Source organism: Cavia porcellus, unplaced genomic scaffold, assembly GCF_034190915.1.
Source record: "Cavia porcellus strain 051 isolate PalLab524CR breed Dunkin Hartley unplaced genomic scaffold, mCavPor4.1 scaffold_15, whole genome shotgun sequence".
Lineage (NCBI taxonomy): Eukaryota > Metazoa > Chordata > Mammalia > Rodentia > Caviidae > Cavia > Cavia porcellus.
Window position 1 is genome coordinate 51,708,190 of NW_026947498.1, and position 21,737 is coordinate 51,729,926.

The following is a 21,737-nucleotide window of genomic DNA, read 5'->3' on the forward strand; positions in this document are numbered from 1 at the left end:
ACATCTCGTCTCAAGTTGTTGTTAGATTTTTTTCTAGCATTAGAAGAGATTGAGTACTTTATAAACATTTTAAATATGTAATATATAATGCATATATTGCAAATACTTATTTAATTTTCTGCTAATCTTATCATGAGGAAATTAGTAAAAACAGCCTGAGGAGTAAGCATTACATTCCTGATTTCTTATAGGTATTTCAAAACTGATAACATTTCAAACATAATTCTTAAAATACTGCATTAATATATCTCTTAATAAGTCCATTATGCATCTCTCCAGTAGAAGTATCATAGTTTATGTATGGACCACTATGCAAAGCAAATTAGTTTAGTACCACTGGTGTCTGAAGTATTTAACCTAAAAAGATGTATTGAAATGAGGCAGCAGTTCTGAGGACATGGCAAAAACCGAGTGTCAGTGCTTTGACCCACTGGAGTTGGTCTCCAGCCTCATACTGGCTTATATTAACCTTTAGGGGAACAAAATCTTTAATTTTTATAAGTTAATATCTTAAATTTATCCATTTATTTTTAATGCAATCTTTACATGGTCACAAAAGAGACACAATGAATTTATATTGCTGTGTAAAAAAATCTTAAGTGTGAGCCAATGTGAAGTATGGTTAGAATTTATAACTATGGCACACGTAATTTCAGATAGAAAGCATTAAACTAACAGTTTTAATTTGTTAACTGTGATTCTGTGTGCAAATTTTATTTTGCTTTTTAGAACTCAATATTAGGTTTTAGCCATATTTTCTGTCATCATGAGGTTGCCACGTCAGCAGACTCAGACAATAGAAAAATCTCCCCGAAAGCAAACACACTAGAATTCACTGTCAGAAATTCCCAAGCAACCAAATGGACTAGGAGTAAAAATGAGAGACATATTTTATTAAATGTCTTCTACACCTGCTTCTATTGTCATTTATGTCTGTTTACTAAAACCTTTTGAATATTCTGAATTGTTTTAAAGCTGTGAGCTACTGTTTATTTTGTAACAGCATTGAACATACCTCTCATAATATTAAATTACTAAAATAATGACCTAGAATTAAACAGTGGTAATGTTCCATGTGAAGGAAGTCTCAGTGAAGGATTTTCAGCTGAAAAAGATTGAAATTGCTAATCAGGTTGGTTATTTTTTAAGCCAGCAGTGTAAATAAAGACTAAAGAGCTGTTATCTCTGTATCCTACCATTAATCTGTGAAAGAGAGAGAAACAAGAAGTTGTATTTGACAACAGTTTTAGGACATGTTAGTGAAAACTAATTGACGAAGCAGTTTCTATTTTGAAGCAATTTCTATTTTATTTTCAAAATTAAGTCCATATAAAGTTCAGTTGGTTTATCTAAATACATTTAGGAATTAAAATTATTTTATGTTTTAAAAGGAGAAATTATTTACCCACATTAGCAATGTGTTGTTTAGCAAAATGTTAAAATACCTTTATGTACAGTATTATTTAGTAAATCACAAAATTTGAGATTTTTAAAACTACACTTGAAATTCCAAGAGAATCAAATTAGATAATTTAAGATACATGAAAAATATACACAAATTCTGATTAAAAATAGTTTATGCTTAAATTAAAGAATAATTACAGTGGAAAATATATTGCCACTAATCCTCCTCAAAACACTCCTCTTTGCTTCAAACTGTCTTTTCTTATCATTCTTGTCACTTTCTAAAGCAGTTCTGGGAGTCCTTTTCTCAGGAATGCCAGAAGTTGCACTTTCATGGCTGCTTTGATACCTGGAATCAGTTTCAAACATCAGCCATTCATGATTATTTTGACATCAGAGAAGAAGCAGAAGTCGCTTTATGCCACATCTGGCAATTGAAGTATGTGCACGTTTTTACAAGGCTGTCTTTGCATTCTGCAGCAACATTAGGCTTATTTTTTATCGCATCTTATAAAGACTCACAAAAAGGATATGCAGTGGTCTTTCAGAAAGTGGCAATACCAATAGGATGACTGTGACCTAAAAGGGAGAATTTTAACGGGGATTAATGGTAAAGTTCCTTTTATTGTAATAATTTTAAGAAATTTTAACATTCATTGTATTTCATATTTTTCTATCACAAGTTGCAAACAAAAACATTCTGTCAAAACTGTGAGTGATGAATATAATTTAAACACATGATTTCTTAGTTGACAAGAGTTTCACAGGCACTGTAGTTTAAAATTTTAAGTTTAGAATATTCTGGTATTTATGGAAAAGTTTTGAAGATTGTACTGAGTTTCTTTAGATCCCATACCCAGTTTTTCCTATTATTATCATACTATATTGTGGTACAGTTGTCATAAGTAGTGCATAAATAGCAATACAGTACAATAAACTAAAATTCATACTTTTCTGATTTCCTAATTTTTACCTAATATCCCTTTCCTGGGACATTTGGATGCCATCTTTCATGTAGTTACTATGTCTCAGCATTTTTTGGTGTTAATAGTTGCTCAGACTTTTTCTCTCTTTCAAAACTCTTTGGGAGTTTTGAAGGGTACTAAATAAGAATGTAATAGAATGTCCTTGTATTGGGAATATGTCTGATGGTGTTACTGGGATTGAAGGTATGTGTGGGGTTTAGGGAGAGAAACCACAGAAAGGAAATGAGTTTATCATGTCATTGTAAAGGGCACATACTATCAGCATCCCTAATTAGTGCTGATGCCAACTTTGATCATCTGAAAGTTTGTGTTTGTTTGATTTCTTCACTGTCTAAATATGCTTTTTTCCATTCATTGGATGCTCTCTGAAAGGAAATCAGTATGCATAGCCCACAAGTACAGTCATATTCTGGGCATCCTGTACCTCATATTTCTAAAGTGTTCTTTCCAAGGAGTATTCATGCTCTACCACCATGAGCGTGGAATATCTACTTAAAATATTTGGAATTATTCTGCATAAAAGATGTATCTATTTCCCCTCTTTTAAAATATTTCTAATTATTTATGTCAGAGAACTTATGGATATTTATTTTATACTTAAAGTCCGTTACTACTTTGTTTATTTATTTTTCTCAACCAGGTGTAGACATTATTGTTTGAACCACTGTTTCTATTTGGAAATTCCTAACATAGTACTATAAATATAGTCAGGGCTCAACAAATGATGAATTAATGTAAACTTCTATGTAGAAATAGATTCATGCAAGATTTCTTTTTTTTTAAATTTTATTTAAAAGGAAAAAGAGAAAAAACACAACAAACAAAGCAGTGTAAGGGTACAAGTAATACAGAACTAAAAAAAATAAAAAAAAAAAAAACAGAAATCACCAGTTAATAAATTACATATTATCATCTTAGAGATAGTCATGCAAGATTTCTTAATTAAAAATGGGAAACCTAAATTGTTAGAATATACTTGATTCTTAATTGTAGGTCTCATTTATACTATTAAGAAAAATAGGAGGAGAGACTATGTAATTTAGGTATTGTAATGGTAATGTAGTATTATTAAAAAGCCAGTTAGTAGTAAATAGCAGTAAACAATGTATTTAGCTCATAAGCCTGTAGGTATCAGTTGGTTGGGGTTAAATTTGACTGAATTTGCTAGTGCTCCTTTGTGTGCCTGTGGGGATGGAGTGGTGGGCAAGTGATCAGGCAGAGTCATCTGATGTTGGCTTCCCTCTGATGGCAGAACTGGGGCAGCACAGTGTGGTCCCCAGTTACTTCTCTGCATTGGAAGGGCAGCCTGAGCACACTGTCATGGTGCTGACCAAGAGAGTGTCTGTTTTGCTAAAGCTTCTACTTACATCACGTTTGTTATCACAAAGTGTCCAAAGCAAGGAGTAAGTGGATTTAAGAAGTGGGTATGTGAACTATGCCTCCTTAGTTAGAGCTACAGAGACACATGACAAATGTAGTGTCTTTGAAAAGGGATGCCAAATAGGGGACACTAAAGCAATCAATATGTGCATAACTAACTATGCAACAGAAAATGTCTAAGCTTTCCTGGGGATATTTATTGTTTTAGAAATAAGTTTTTATTCTGTTTTTATTATGAATTATGACAGTGGAAGTATAGCCTTATCATTACCTATGTCATATTGTAGAACTGTTGTTTTCAAACTGATGACCAAATCATTTAAAAACATAAGATTGTAATTTACTTCTCAATACTGAACACACCATGGACTATAGTGAAATCTTATGAATATTTTTAATAGGCATATGTTTCCAATATGAATGAATTCATGCAGTAGAACTCAAAATGTAATAATGAACAGGACTGCAAAACGAAAGAATCAACTAAGCCTGTAAATCTCTTACTGTACATTTATGCTCCCATATGAATATTCTTAGTGAATATTCAGTAAAGGATAAATTCTTATTTATAAGAGCTCCCCAAGGAAATACTCTTTTGAATAGAACTATTGACACGTGCAAAATATGCCATTTACAAATTTGTTGTTTTAGAGTTTCTTTCTAGGATTTGATGATATGCATGGATTTATAAAGGCTTTAAAGTACTTAATGAAAAAAATTTCTCTAAACATTTGGAAATAAAGTGCATCTAGTTAAGTGTACGTTTTATTTTCATCTCATATTCTAAATACAAGCCTGTACAAAGCAGTTGCAACTAGACTTTTGTTAGAAAGTCGTTAGTATGTGAGATAATGAAGAAGACGTGAGATTCAGATCCAAAAAGAAAAATCCTGATTCTCTCTTTCATGTGAAATAGGCTCAAAAAGTTTTAACCTCAGTGAGCTCAGCTTTCTTATCTGGAAAAAGGAACTAGTACTCTGTTCCTTTTTTATTTTTATTTTTTAATGAGAATCAAATCATGTGTAAAATCTTAAACTAAGCACAGTGCTTTCCATATAGCAAAGTCTTAATTAATGTTTTGATATCACTGCCTTCTAAAATACATACTTTCATATTTACTTAATGCTCTACTTCCACAGCTACATTTTATATATTGTAATTCATAGTATGTATTTGAAAGGAAATAGTACTACTCAGTATGAGAGAAGCAAGTAACTAGAATAAACTAGTATCTTATTAGAAGGATTAATATACACTGATATTATCTGGCTTGATACAACCACTTTTCCAAGTTACCATCAGCATTAAAATATTTTTAAATTTTTTGCTTGAGAACTTCATACAAGGAATGGCCAATAAGAAGGCAAAGAGGACTAGAAACTTTAAACTCTAATTTACACATCACTTTTTCTTCTCGTAGAAACAGTACAAAATCTGGCATGCATATAATAATCAGACTACAATGTGAAGTAAATTTGTAAAACTTCCTTTTTAATTTCCTTGGTATTGCCAGGTGGTTGTCACAAGGTATCACTGATGATGCCAAGTTCTTGACACCAAAGTTAGTAAAAGAGCAACAGACACAAGTGATCAGTAGATGTCCTGTGTGTGCAGTTTTCTAATCCCCCAATCCCCAGAGTTCAGTGAAGCATTCTAGTTAATCCAGGGGTTTTCATGAGATCCTGAATATGATACAGCATAGAATCTGTAAAAAGAGCTATAACCAGGTCACCAGATTTGTCCTTGATTTCTTTCCATCTCTGAGAAACATAAGCAGGTTCCCAGACAGGGTGACCTAGGAAAAGTAGGTAATAGTGTATCTAAATTTTGTGATGGACACCTGATGAGTTTATCTTGATGAATCTACCATTTCAAGTCTTGGCCCATTGTACAGAAGTGTTCCTGGGTCGTTTCTGGAGAAGACAGAACACAGTGATTTAGAGCAGTGGAAGCATTTCGTGTGCACTGCCGTTTCCCTCCCCTAAACGTCCTTGTACTTGAGAAGGGTATATGGGAACATCTTAAGTGTAAGACTGACTAGTTCTAAAATGCAAGACTAAGATCTCTTCTAAGAATTCCTTGTGACTTATATCAACTTTAAAATGTTCTCTGGTATCCCCATGAAATGACTTTCTCTTTTGAATTTTTGGGATTATATGGAATTAATATTTTGTATTAACATAAAGCCTTACATCCAGGAGGCTTCAAAGTACTTTGTATTTGTTGCATGTTACCTTGTGTAGTATGACTGCAAATTGTTTCAATGATTGATATGATAGTGAAAAACACATTAAAAATGAAAGTATAATTTTGAAAATTTTTCAAATACATAAGTTTCATGTTAACTAATTGACTTAGTTTTTATAACTCATGGTAAATTAGAATGAAATGTGTTTCTACTTAAGAATTAGCTTTTCTAGCATCTGTTTCTTTTAAATTAAATTTTAATTTAAAATGGCTTTTACTTTAAAATATATTGCAAATAATATTTTGCTTCAAATTTTGAGTTTCTTTCACTAAAAACTGTGTATGTTAATATATGCAAATATATTCTGCATTGGCCTTTTTATCCTCTTGGGCAATTACTAAAGTAATTCATAGACCAGGTCTTATGGGTAAGTAGGGATAAATTAAATTTGTCAGGACACTAAAGTAGCATTAGATAAATTATGTTCCATTGGCCTAAAAGATAACTAATTCTCTAGAAATGAAGCAGTTTGTATGTTAACTCTTTTATAAATTATATTAGAATTTTGAGGGTGCTAGTGAAATCATTGTTTAGTTAGCTCTTATTTAATAACATACTCTGAATTCCTTGCTATTACCCCCATGTGTTATTACATGTACATAGTAACTTTAAATCAGTTTACATGCAAATAAAATTCTGTTAATAATGTTTAAAATAGTTTAACATGTGTGATTTAAAAGCAAATATGCAAAAAGTGGAACATGAAAACACTTTAAAACCTTAGTGCAGTTTGCTGTAATATAATCTTTGTTTCTGCAACTACAATCAGCATTACTTTGGGCAAGTCCCTTTAATTCCTTCAACTGTAATTGAAGCCGTGCACTAATAATACATTGTAACTCTAAAAGGTAGATTTTTTTTCTTTTTCAAAAACTTGCCAGTGGTTGTTTATGTTTCACAATGAAAAATAATAATTAATTGTAATTCACCCCACTTATTTAGTCAGAAGTGCTGAAACAAAACGGGCCAGTTGCATAAGGAAAAACATACCATCCAGAACTGTTGACAGTAAAATGAACGCTTATTTTTCTGCTTTTGAATTTTAGCCTGAGTACATGAAAAGTAAACACAAACGCTCTGGTCATTTCTGAAGGCACTCTATGACTATCACTGCTTTCCTGTCACTGCTAGTATGTCTGCATGGTGCTATCATTACCATTATATGGAGAGCCGTAAGTAATTGATGCAGTGACATTGGGAGACCTACCTCTTCTGTCTGTTTTGGCAGTAAGTAATAGGAAGCTATCTCAAAGTAGATTACATAAAAATCAAATATATTTGGGGTGCACAATTTCAAAATAATGGGGTAGCACTGGCTGCATGCCCAGAATCTAAAGCTAATAGAATGACCAGATATACTTTTTACTATCAGTTGAGGCTTGGTTTTCCTTTGTCTTCATTTGAACAACTTCTTACCGTGGTCTTTAGGAGAGCAAGATAACAACACATTCACTGGGCAACTTTTTGGTTCCTGGACCTCCTCTATAAAGCCAGACACAGACTGTGAATGTTCAGGTTTCTTATATAAAATTTGCATATAATCTATATATACATACCCTTCTTTCTACTTTATAGGATCTATAGATTATGTATAATAAAAATTTTTATGGAGTATTGTTTAAAACATAATGACCGAAACCCAAATCTGTCCACATTCATGCAGATGCGTTTTTTTCAAATATTTTCAGTCTCCAGTGCATTGAGTTCCACAGTAGAACTTTCAGCTATAGAAGCTCAGTTGTGTTATCTTTGTGTATTATAGTTCTCTTTCTTGACTTTGAATTTTTTAAAATAATATTGTGTGGAAATTTCTAGCAGAGATTGTAGAACCAAGCTTGTTCTCATTTGTTTTTTCTTTACTTCTCATATATTTGTATGTTAATATCAGAAACAGGTATATCAATAATATTTGATTTATAAGTAAAATAAGAAATGTGACTCAGGAGCACAGCACCTGCTTGGCAAGCTCAAGGTTCTGAGTTTGGTCCCAGTAATAAAACAAAAAGAAAAGAGAAGACAAATGTAAAAGTAAGCCAAAGTTTTCAAAGACAAGTGCCGATGAACGTAAAATAAATAACAAAGAAAATTGGGCTAAGTTTACAGAGATAGCATTAATTTTTCTAACTTTTTTGGAAAAGATGGAAAGAAATGAATAAAAATAAAATATGTTTTATTTGTTAATTGCAATTTAGCATTAAAATTAAATCTTTTTCAAGTTTTAGTAACTTTAAAATCCAATTTTTTGTTGACTCCTACTGCCCATATTTTTAGGGTACAGCATGATGAGATCCTTAGCACATCTGTAATCGTGTTTTCATTTCTTTGTGTCACATACTTTCAAATTCTAATTTCTTGTGTTAGAGATAGATAGCATATCATTGTTAATCCCATACACCCTGGTGTGCAGTAGAGCATCAACATGTTCCTGGGGTCTAACTGTAACTGCATATCCTCTGACCAACCTCTGTCTACCCCGCTTCTGAGCTACCTTCCGGTTTCTGGAAACCACTATTCTTTCCATTTTCTACCTTCAAATTCTATGAGATCACCTTTGTTTTTCCACTATTGGGGATCAAACCCAGCACTAACATTTTTAAAAAAATTTATTTTGAGACATCTTGCTAAATCACTCATTTCTCCAGGCTGAGGTCAAATAGGATCCTCCTGCCTCAGCCTTCCAGAGAGTTAGAATTACAACTATGTGTCACCATACCCAGTTTTAAGTATTTTAAATTCTGTATATAAGTGGAGTCTTTTTTTCTTCCTGTGACTCAAATTGTACTTTATATTGTCCATGTCCATGTCTGTGACAAATTATAGATTCTATCCTTTTGCAATGCCTGGATACTATTTACAATCCATTCATCCACAAAGTAACATTTTGGATGATTCCATAATGTGACTGCTGTGAATAGTGCCAGTAAACATGGCAGTACAGAGACATTTCTTCATCACATGTGTTTAATCACCCTGGAGTACACGTGTATGCAGTAGTGGTGATATAGGGGAGCGAAACTCCTGACCTATATGTCCTGTACAAGTTCGTGTTCTCTAAAATGGAAGAATGAATTTTAGGGACAGCAAAATATTTATTGAGAGAAAAAAAGCTGCTGTCTGAGAGACAGACAGAAGGGGTCCCGTGTGTTTTGTCAAAGATGCTATATTTTCTGGGGATTTTTATAGAGTAAAACCATGAAGTGAGGTGGGTCTAAAGTGGGGAAAACTGGGAACTCACGAGGTAGATTAGCATGAGGTGGGACAGAGCATGGTCAACCAAAAAGTTTAATTGTTCAGGTGAAATTGACCAAATCAGAGACAAAAGGGGAAGTGAATCACTTAGCAACTGAGCATTCTTATGGGTCAATCAATGACTTTCTGTAGGGGTTGGGATGGTGACTGTTGGCTTCTCAAGGTGATCCATACCTAATCCCTAAGGATTATATTTAAGGATGTGGTTGCATTTGTTTTGCCTGAGCTCTGGCCCACAGCAAGAGGTGTGTGTTGCTTCTAAGGTCACCAGACATATCTGGTCCTCTGTGCCAGCTTCTTTGAGGGCCCAGCCCTGTCTGACTGCCTATAATATTTCTAACTAGCTCAGCTGCCTCTAACAGTGAGGTTGCTAAGACATATTAGTTCAGTTTTTTTTTTAAAGAATCTTCCTCTGTGTTTTGCATAATGAGTATACTCAGCTATTTTCTTGAAAATATCTAAAAGTAGAATTTTATGTGAGATTATTCTGTATCCTAAAAAGAAAATTGTTTTGTTTCAGCATTTCTTCAGGTTTATTTTTAAATCTTTGTGTTACAACTCAGCAAACTCTAAATGTGTGTGCCATTTCTCTCCTCTCACATTATTATTTATTTTATTTAGGACATAAATCTATATTTTTAATTAAAAATACTCAGCTTTGAAGACTGATAATGACAGATATTTTTCTCCTTAAATTTAGAGTTCAGAATTTGAAGTGAGATAAACTTTTGTTAAACTCTCACTTCTTCCCCCAAAATTAAATATTTAGAAATAAAGCCTTATACTTAGTCACCTGTAAAGTTTTATTTTAAACCATGCTAAGCCAGGTGTGCTATGCACTGCTAATCCCAGCTGCTCTGGTGCCTCAGGGAGGAAGGCTGAAAGTCTGAAGCGGATTTGGGAAAGTCGGTGAGACCCTTTCTCAAAAACAAACAGAAAAAAGAAAAAAAATAGCTATCAGAGCTTATTGCTAATAGGAGAAAAGATTAACAAATTCTGCCGGAAAGCACTGTCATTGATGATTGAAGTGTTGTCCATCAGTCTCATCTGTAAATCATTTTTTAGGTAGATAAAGTTGAGGAAATTTGGAGGGTACGTTTTTTCCACTAAGACTTATGAACATAAGCAACGACTGCTCAGAGATAGTTTTCACCAGTTGACTGAGTAAAAGCTTCAGTGAAACTTGACTAGCTTCCTTTCATGAATAATTGTCTTATTTTTCTTTAATTTGACTTGATGCAAATTAGAACAATTTCTTTTCTAGATTTCAGCCTGTGACTACTTACCTTACCTTCACAATAAAATGAAAGAATGGTCATACATTCAGTAATCTTTTTCTGTGTGAAGATTATTAAGATGTACCACGTGATTTCTTTCCCCTAAGAAAATTGTCAGTCACACATCATCCACTTAACAACATGGAAAGATGGTTTATTTAGTATCTATCAGAACCTGATTAAACTGATTATACTGACAATCTTGAGAAGATAAGGAAAAATCAAATTGAGAACTAACAGAAGCAAGATGAGTCCTTTAGCTGCGCAGACTCAAAAGAAATAACTTAAAAGTGAGCAGGATGTTAGAGGTCATGTAACCAGAAGGGAACGATCCTAAATTTGAAGTTTTCACATTGACAAGCAAAATATTTACTGATTATTCACTACCCAGTCTAGAGCAGTAGGACAGGCAAGATATATTGAAAGACACTGTCCCCTAGCTAAAACTTCTCAAAAATAGGAAAGTCCTTGTCCACAGAAATAAACTCAAGGACCTGCCAATGGAAAGCATCCAATTAGAAAAATTTTGTTCAGTGTAGTACTTGGGAGTCTATAAAGAGTTGTGGGGTTGCTGACCTCTTATCTCCAGCGTGCCCTAGGGAAGATGTTTGCAGAGAACAGTAGGCCTCCTGAGCCCAGCCAATAATCATGATCTATTTATGTTAATAGCCCACCTTTTAAAAACAAGTCAGGCAGGAAATTTAAGTCAGTTCACACTTCAACATAAATTACCTCCAGCAGATAACCCAACAGATTGCTTTTCTGTTTTTGTTATCTCAGATCTTCTGCCCAGGAGAGTTTTTTTTCAGGCCATAAAGGACAGGTGTGAGTTTCCTTGGGAGCAGTGGCCCTTTGTGTCTCAGAGAATCTGCTTGGAGGACAGAATGAGGGCAGGCGAGCCAGAGAGAAAGGTGAAGATAGAGCAGAAAGAAATAATGAAAAGAAAGTTTCTCTGCTTTTGATTGTCACATAGGATATTACTGTGAGTTGGAAAACCCTTTCAAATACATTTGCCATAGTTTGCCAGTGTCTGAGCTGATAAGAATTTTGTGTTTTGTTTGTTTGTTTGTTTTATTTCTGTACATCAACCATAATCACTTGATTAAACAGAGGCCCAGATATCATTTGGCAAAAGCACTTGGTGGTCTGCAATTAAATAAAAGTTGAAGAAATATGTGGTTTATATGTGACTTTCCTTATGAGCGCATTTTTTTAACTTTAGGAGGTGGCAGGAGATTTGGATTTTCATGTTTATACATCTTATTTACCTATGGTTAATAGTTTATGGTAACTAATCTCAGTAGTGTTATGCTGCCTGGACTGAAGTTCTTAGTTCAGCAGCTGTGGTAGCCCATTGAATCACTTTTCTGCCCAGCTCTCACTTCTACAAAGGGGAGATTGACCAGAAGAGAACTTGCCACCTTATCCATTATGTATAGCTCATTAGTTCCCTTGTCAGCTTTCCTCTGCTTTTAATCAATTGAAAGAAAAAGGCTTCAGAGTTTTAGTAGGAAACATATGGAGCTGTTGCTCATCGCCGATCTGTGATCTTACATTCAGAAGTGCAGCTGACCTTGACTATGCATCCTTCCTGAGTTGCCTCTTATAAATCCTGTGATCAATAAATGAAAGAGTATTCCACCTCCTTTGCAACTCACCTTCACATGTCTGTCTTGCCCAAACATCAGCTAAGCTAAATCATCTTTTCCTCTATATCAGGCTTCTTTCTTCCCTAACTCTTTGCTCTAAGAAGGGTTTCACATTTTGCCCCATTATCAATGCCTAACTACAAAATAATGAATTAAGATTCATATTTTTACAAATTTAACTCTTCTTCAGTGTCCATTTGCATGCTGTCTCCTTCAGTGGAGTCACCCTGAGTGGCAAAATATTTATGCCAAGAGTGTTGTCTTTCCATGTAAATTGTCCTTTTGAAATGGCATGCAAAATTTGTTTTCCAAGTTTCAAAAAAAAAAAAAAACTTTATTAGCTTTTACGGTAACAAAGGACATTTAACATACATTGCTGCATTTTCTCCCTTTGTCTTTTTTCCTTCTTTTCCTCTCTCTGTCACTCATTGTGAATTTACTAGAAAAGTAAGCAATTGAAAATGGGTCAGTGCTGGGTTGTAGACTACTAGGATTTCATATTATTAACTGGCATTAGATTGTGGCCCAAATCAGCTTACCCTGGTCCTTCTACCCCTTTTTTTGAGCTTTGGGTTTGAGGCATCAAGGTATATATATGAAAGATTTTTGCCCCAGAGGGGACACTGTAGCCAGGAGGAGGCTGGGAGGGGGAACCAAGGGGCTCTATCTTGAGGTCAGCTATCCTGCCCCTAGACGATTTACCTGTGGCTGAAATGAATACCAATGGGCTACTTGTGCATCACTAATGTTAGGCACCACCCCAAACCTAAGTTACACGTATGCCCCCACACCATGTGTCCGGCAGAGAAAAAGCCAGACTTCAGTGGTGGTAGGGGGTATTTTTCTCTCTCTGTGTTCTCAGAATAAAGGCCTCTTCTCATCTTTTGGATGCGCCAAAATCCTATCAATATTAGAAGGCAAGGACACACCTCAATGCACAGTGCCTGCCTGGCAAGCGCAAGGTCCTAATGATATAGTGGAATGAAACTCCTGATCTACTATATGTTCAGTACGAGTTCATGTTCTCTAAAATCGAAGAATGAATTTTAGGAACAATGGAGGTTAAGAGCAGAAATATTTATTGAGAGAAAGAAGGCTTCTGTGTGAAAGAGACAGAAGGGGTCTCAAGCAAGTTGCCAAAGAGTGTCTTTTCTATGGACTTCTACAGAGTAAAATTATGGAATGAGATGGGTTCAAGGTGGGGGAAACTGGGAACTCAAAAGGCAAGTGGACATAAGATGGAACAGAACTGTGTTTAACCAATAACCATTTGTTCAGGTAAAAATGATTAAATTGAGGACAAATGGGAAGGTAAGTCCAGAAGTAGACATTTTTACAGAGCATTTCCCTTAGGGGTTAGGATGGTGAGTCCTGACTTCCTCAGGGTGATAGAGAACTATTTAGAATATGGATCCTTAGCATATAGTGCATTTGTTTGCTCCTTTGTCTTGACACCTGGCCTCACAGCAGGAGGTGTCTGTCTTCTTTATACCCGCAAGGTGTCTGGGTTTCTACACCTAGTCCTGTTTCACTGCCTACATTTCTAACTAACTCAGCTGCCTATCACACTGAGTTTGATTCCCAGTACAAAACAACAACAACAATAACAAGACATATATAGAGTTATCTTACCTTCGAGATGCACAGTGGGCTTCAGTAGCATGAACTTCAATATTGTAAAAACACATTTCTTTCTTACTCCGTATAAAAAATAAAATACCTTTTCACTTTGATCTTGAGGGTACCTGAGAAAAATATCAAATATTTGAGAGGAAAAAAAAACCTTAACTAAAAGCGTTATTTTTATGAAAATAAATAAATTGTTTTCATATTAGAAAAAGTATTTGATGTATCAAAATACATAAAATTACAGTTTAAATATTTAAAGAATGAAACTGAGACAACATCCATGGTGTCACTGATTCTCAAGTGAAGGCATCCTGTGTTCCACGGGGCTAATGCTAATCCTTAGTGAGCTTTTGTTTGACACTCATTGCTGCCTCCCTGAGTCCTTCAGACTCTGGTAAGTCTGCTTTCTGTGCCCTTCACTTCCACTGTATTGAAAAGCATACTGTGCAGTGTCCAGTGCATCTAAGTGGAGGCTGTTCTGCAAGTGAGATTTCTAAAAGTTGAAACATATTTAGAGCTAATAAATTAAATCATAGCTACCTGCAAGACATTGGAGAATGAGACAAATGCAATGGAATTTGATTATACATTAATAAAAAACTTATGGGGATTTTTATAAATAGTAGACTTTTTAAAGTAGAATAAAGTATTTAATTTAAAATAGTTTCTCTTGAGATTTTAATAAGCCAGAGACCTACAGACTTCCATCTTAAACATGGACAAATATAGAACCAATTTTCTTTGCTATTTAAAATGAGTTAGCTGTGTTTCAAATGAATCTGCATATAAACTTGCTGACATGCATAATTTCAAATAAGGCCATTTATAGCTTTTATTCTTTGAACTAAATTCAAAACTCTCCTACTTTCACAGTATTAATCAATTTTTTTAAATGTCTACTTTCATTGAATTTACACCCAAGTTTTGAGGGCTGCTTTCACAAAAAGATAGACTGGACTTTTAAAACTGTTTTGATATGGTTAAGAGAATAGGCTAATTTTGTAACAGAGTGAGTATTGAATTCCTGTAATGCCTTTGAAAACAAACCAAACAATCTTATGTTTCCTTAGAAGCCGCCTAAGAATTGACTGATAGAAAAGAATAATACATTCAACATGCAACAAAAAATGGCCACTGTTTAAAATAGAGATGATTGTATTTTCTTTTATAATGCATTCAATTATTTATTGCAGCTTATTGCACTGTACTATTTTTTAATTTATTTATTTATGAGACAGATTCTTGCTAGCTTTGAATTCCCTATGTAGCCCAGGCTGGCCTTGAACCTGTGGTGGTCCTCCTGCCTCATCCTCCCAAGTGCTGGGATTACAGGCACATGCCACCATGCCCAGCTACAATCAATTTACTATAAGCAAACAGGAATATCAACCAAATCCTATAAAGTTCATACAAAAGTCGTCAAAATTTCTTAAAAAAACTGTTTCAAAACTTAAAAGTGCTCTGTTTGTTTAAGTCCTTTAATAGGTGATTTATCTTTGGAAAAGGAATTAAATTCTTAATATTATTTTAACTTATACATAGTATTAAAATGCATTCATGTTCCTTATTGCCTTAGCCTACCAGTGCTAAGATTATAGACTACAGTTCCCAGCCAATACCTCTTAAAGATAAGTAATCAGTCAGTTAAGAAATCACTGGTGGAGATCTATATCATAATAAATCATGACAGCAACTGTATTGTCTGAAATATAAAAAGTGATGTTTCATTGTAAACACTGAAAGCATCCTTGAAAGAAATATATATGATGTATTATATGTGTTGTGTGCTATATATTATATATTTTATATCTTGGTTCCTACATTACATACACATCTAGCAGACAAGTTTAATTGGTGTATAATATTGAATTGATACATAATATATGAAATAAATGATATCAATTTCATTTTAGTCTATAAGATAATAGTATTTGTAATTTACTCAGAGTAATAACCAAAAATAGAAAAATTTACAGTCATCAAAGGAATCAAGTTATCTTATGACATAATTTCTAAATGTTTGTGTACCATAAATGTCTAATAAATGAACACATTTTAAAATATGAAAGGATTACCTAACAGTAAAGTTTTTAAAAGTAGTACTTTTAGTATAGGAGTAGATTTTGGAGTTTTAAAAAGTTTCTATCTTGAAAGGTGGATCACTACCCGTTCTCTTGAAAGGGAGAGGGATAAATGCATGTTTATGGTTTAAAAATATGATTCTGCAAACTGTAGCACAGTTTTGAAAAGTTTTGCCCATAGAACAAGACTCAAACTTCCTTCGTGGCATTGTAACCAGAAAGCACATAAAAAATGACAAGATAATTTTTTTCTTTTTTTTTTTTCTTTTCTCTTTCTGAGATTCTAAGAAATAAACCAAACATAGGAGGAGGAAGATGATGCATGTTTGGTATTTATGCTTACATAGCTTCATACAGATCCCCATATTTCTTCAGTCTAATGAGTTTCACATTAGTTTAACGTGGGTACTAAAACCCTACTAACATCAAGAAAAAAAAAACATGCATTTAAATTTATGAAATCCTATTTTACTTTTATGTTTTAGAGGAAAAGCTAGATTATCTTTTATTTTTTAGAAGAGAATCTGGCTTATATAGAGTGAACTAATTATTAAGGTAAATTCATAAGATCATTTCTGTCCTGATTTATAAGTCTGCTTTTTCTGATCAATGTATTTTTCTTCTCTACATTCTATCACTTTTCTACCTTTTATAAAACTCTAGAGATTGTAAAACTTTCTATTTAAAATTGTTTTTAAATGGAAAGAAGTAACTTATAAAACATTATGGATAATAATATAGGTCAGTTATTGATTGTCTTGGAATTCCTCTAAACTAAAATTTCTTCAAACTAAAAGAAAAATGACATTCCTTACACTGAAAGAAAAGTGTCTCTTGCAATTTTTAGTCCCCATAGGAAACTCACTAATCCTCTGAATCTCTTTTCTCTAACAGTTCTGTAACATCTTGCCTCTACACATCATACTGTCTTTTTAGTCAATTCCAGTGGAAGGTGATGAGTAACCATGACTCCATCCTGTTTTCCACATGACATCTGTGGCAGCAGAGGCATTAACAGGCTCTCTCTCCTGGAGAGCTTTCTGGTCTCATAGGTAGAGCTTCAGTTTCTGAAAAAGTCACTGACACAGGAATCCAGTCAGGACTTTGCATTAGGAAGAAAGCCTTCAGGGCTGAGATGTTTACAAGGCAACTTTTCTTTTCTCTGAGATTTTGTGCCCTTCCCCCATAAAGCTACTCTGCAGGCTGGCAGGAGCTCCTCTCTGGACCAGAGGGTGACAGACTCCCTTTGATGATGAGCGTCCACAGGCTATTCATGAAGCTGCACAGCTGTGGCAAGTGGATCCTGCCCTGGTGTCAAAAATTGGGGGAGGGCTGAAGGAAAGACAGTTCCTGGGGAAGTGGGCTGCTTTGGCTCTTTGAATTTGTCTTCTAGATGCGTTGATATTTCAGATCCACCCTTTGCTTTATTGAAATTTCATAAAATGACTTTTTATAGACTCACTTGAAAAAAGTATAACCATGTGCCCATACACAAAAGATATATTTGCATATATGTGTATCTTGATGGATCTTTGGCACTACTGGTTTTAAAACTATTTGGTATCTCTTATTAAACACTGAGTTCAGCATTAAGTAGTCTCTTGATTCATCTTCAGTGGAATTTTTATGAGTTTTTTTATGGTACAGTATAATTCCATACATAATACATTCATCCTTAGGAATTAGTACCCATACTTATCACATCGTGATCCTTTTCAATCAGCTGCAGTGTTATTTATTGTATGTTCTACTTGACTGCAGGTTATATAGGGGAGCAGTTCATTGATTGAATGTATTTTTCTTCAGCTTTTTTGAGATTGGAAAGTCTGTGTATGGAATGAATAATCTATTCAAATCTTAAAATGGCCATGTCTTCCAGACCCCTTTATAATTATGTTTGAGACAGTCTATATCAGGTGGCCATTTCCAGCCAGAGCAACTTTAAAAGTACGTAAGGAGTAGTACGTAAGGAGTTAACCCAGCTGTGTAAATGAATATGCTAATCAGTGTGTAATTTATCTCTGAAGAATCATATTTATTGTGTCTGCTATTTGATTAGATGGCTTCAATGTTCAATTAATCAGTTGCCTTTCAATATCATTCCTGAGAGCTGCTTAATTAATCTGTTGCGCTACATCTCTGTTCATACTATGAGCAATCCCTTGCTCCATTTTAAATGACAAAACCCAGGAACTGTGCCACATAAAGACTTTATGTCAGTGTCAGGTGAAGGCTGATAAGTGACTGGCTTTTTTTTCCCTTCCTTTATCCGGTTAATCAAACCAATCAGCCTTATAGGATTTACATTTGTCAGAAATTTTAGTAGGTTGAAACTATTGAGAAATGGAGGAGAAGAGTCATGCGGAAAATGATGGTACTGATTGCATACCTCAGTGCAGCATGTTACTTTTGCTGACCAAAATTGTCTTCCTTTTGTTTTCCAAAGGAGGAATTGAAAACATTCTACTAATTAATTAAACCCAGAGACGATTATTATGTTGCCCTTAACATAGGAAGCATGATACCTATGCAATTGAAGCCAAAAATTGGTGTATAGGAACAGTTTATTCCTTTTCTAATGCTACTAATTGTTCCAAAATTAGTTCTTTGACTATTTACCCCTTTGAAGTTGCTTTGTGTGCAACACAGTAGACATACTAAGAAATGGTTCCAATAACTCATTAATTAAATGACAGGCCCATGAGGTCTTTCATTCCTTATTTATTGGCTGAGCTTGTATTGTTTCTCTTTTATTGCCTGTTTTTCTGTTATCATTCAGTGTTAATGCCCTTTGCTCCAGAGAAGCAGAAACATTTTGTTAGAAGTTGAAACCAGGTCTTAGAACATCTCCTTCACCTTCTAGATATATTATACCAACTTTGTCTCTTGGAAGCACTTTACATGGCTACACTCCACATTCCAAAAGGGATTTATAATACTTTGAAAAGAACACTTGTTATCTCAGATAACTTCTAAAATATAATCAAATATCCATAAGAGCATAGGGTAGTGTTTCTTTAATTGCGTGTGTTCCACAGCCTTTTGAGAAAACTGGTAATGGTGGGAGTAATGATGCTGATACTACTACTAGTGGTAGTTATTGTCCTGCAATTGAATACTTTTAATATGCTACCTTCAAGTTTAAATGCTGTATGTTTATATTTCATTTAATCTTATCTTCAAATCATCCCTATAACCTACTATTTTGCCCATTTTATAAGTTAAAAGCACTGGGAGATTAAATAACTTACACTATTTAATTCTGTTTAAAGAAAAGAGATAAGATTTTATATATATATATATGTATATATATATATCTAAAGAAAAAAATTCTATATATATAAAATCTTTATATATATATATATATATATATATATATATATATATATATATATATATCTGGACCTACACTGAAGTATATCCCTTTTTATTTTTATCCTCTTTTATTTTTAATTTTGAGACAGAGCCTCAGTGAATTGCGTACTCTTATCTGAACTTAAAGTCCTCCTGTTTCAGCCTCCTAGAGTGTTAGTGTTAGATATGTGCCCACTGCTAACAATTTATAATTTTTGAAAATATAACTGAGAGAACTCCTGCAGCTTTTGACAAGTATTTTGCTTTTGTTATCAAGTAATGTTTTATTAACTACGATTTTCATCGTTGTAGTCAGGGATTGTGAGGAAAACAATTAGTATCAGGATCTGGAGTTTATAATATTATTTTATGATGGTCACTCAGAGTTAACACAAGAAAATGCAGGAAATCTATCCGCACCACTTAAGACATAGAATATTTAGCCAAGGGGCTGAATCCCACAGCAGTGTCCTACATGAGTCCAGAGGAACACCCAGAGCTCATGACAATGCCTCCCACGAGTCCAATTGGAGGTCTAGAGCCAGGTCTAGACTCACACCAGTCTCTTTTATGGATCCATGCTGGTAAGGCCCAAAGGTCAGTGGTGGAAACTAGGAAGTCTGTGCCACCTGGGTGAAGAAGCTGTGCTGGTGGGATGAGGGTTCTGCACTGGAGCGGAGAGGTCACACTCACAACAAAGACCAGGGCTGTCCTGAAGGGCACCACAGCCATCCTCAGAGACATGGAGGCCCCAAGCTCCTCCAATGATAAGCACAATCGAGTACATGCCAGGAAGCCAGTGTGAGGAGTTCCTCCTGGAGACCAAGGGGCACACGTCTTCCCCTCCTGAGTTAGGAAGCAATGTTTGATGTGAGGACCAGAGCTTCTCCAGGAGAACCAATGGCTCAAACAGCAACACATAGGAGAACCCACAATGCCTCAACGCCTCAACCCCTCCCTTCTCCTTCTCCATGTCTCTATTTATGCTGGCAACTTTCCTCAAGTGAAACATCTATGGTCACCAGCATGGTGATTTAATTCCACTGGCATTAAGTTGACCACCATTTTTTAATCCATAACAATCGTTATTTGAAGTTCTTTAAAACTTCAAAACATCGCACAAAATTACATGAGGTTATAATAGATAGGTCTCAGTGGCAATTAACCATAAGCAAAATACTTTTAGAAACAGGATTATTGGTGTGGAGTGCTAGAAAGTACAAGAGTGCAGTTAGCCTAAGACCTGGATGGATCCAAGTAGTGAATATCATAAAAGTTGTCCTTCCCTGTCTCTTAGCATGTTTGCTTCTGTGATAACTCATTTTTGGTTTGAGACTGAGTATCTCAGAAATGTGGAAAGCGGACCCTAGCTAGATCATTCTGTCTGTATTCCTGCCCTGTCTCCTTCATCTGCCAACTAGTAATTCCCAGTGATAACAACTAGAGACAAACACTGCAATAGATTTGTTCTCCCTGCCTACTGCTGGACAGCATCTAGAATCTTCCTGGCACAGCACACAGGCTCACTAGCATTTGTTGAATGAATGGCTCTCTGTGTAAAGACAAACTTACTGAGTCACTAAAAGAAGTTATGGCAAAGATCTGTGTTTTGAAATATTCAAACTAAAAGGTTATTTACAATCTTGGTTATAGTAAGATTTCATCAAGGTCTGATTTTCATAATTAATAATTTATTAGAGATAATAAGTTCAAAATATAACAAGGCAGTGTAGAAAAGGCATAAATGGGTAACAGACATGTACATACAAATGGAATGGCTGAAAACGTCAATAAAATATAGTATTGATAAGCAATCCACTAAATTGATCCCTTCAAATGATTTCAATGCTATATTAAGTATAAAACTTCCTCTCCTAATTTATTTATTCTTACTTACTATAAAAGCATACTCATAGTCTGTGAAATATTGTATTTCATTTTCTTACAGATACACCATAAGTAATCTTTTTTAATTTTAAAGAGAAAGATAAAAATAACAATGAAACAGTTTCAAAACAGGCTAGTAGGCAGTTACAATAATTAATACATCATATTATTTTCTTCCAAGTAGGTGTTCAGAGAACAATATTAGCACAAACCTTTCTTTCAGTGAACTAAAAGAAACCAGCTGTGTAACTATCTTAAGTACTTTGTATATACATATGTAGTTTTTCTTTTTCTTTCCTCCTTTCTCTCTTCCCCTATCACAGTTCGTCTTTTCTTTTTAAGTTTCTTTCTAGTTCACTACCTCCAATATCATATTCAAATTTTGGTTCAAACCGCGCATGGTGGTTCATGCCTGTAATCCCAGCGCTCGGGAGGCAAAGGCAGGAAATCATCGTGAGTTCAAAACCAGCCTGGGCTATAAATTGAGCTCAAGGCCAGCCTGAAAGACATGGTGAGAGCCTGTCTCAAACACACACACACACACTCACACACGCATATATGTGCACGCGCACACACACACAATAAACATAAAG

At 34.6% G+C, this 21,737-nt stretch overlaps 1 protein-coding gene across 2 annotated transcripts in view; it reads left to right on the top strand.

The window, feature by feature from the left end:
• The window catches only part of Alcam (activated leukocyte cell adhesion molecule), a 178,603-nt gene that overhangs the window by 53,875 nt on the left and 102,991 nt on the right, over positions 1–21,737 (top strand). The gene's annotated exons all lie outside the window — the stretch shown is intronic.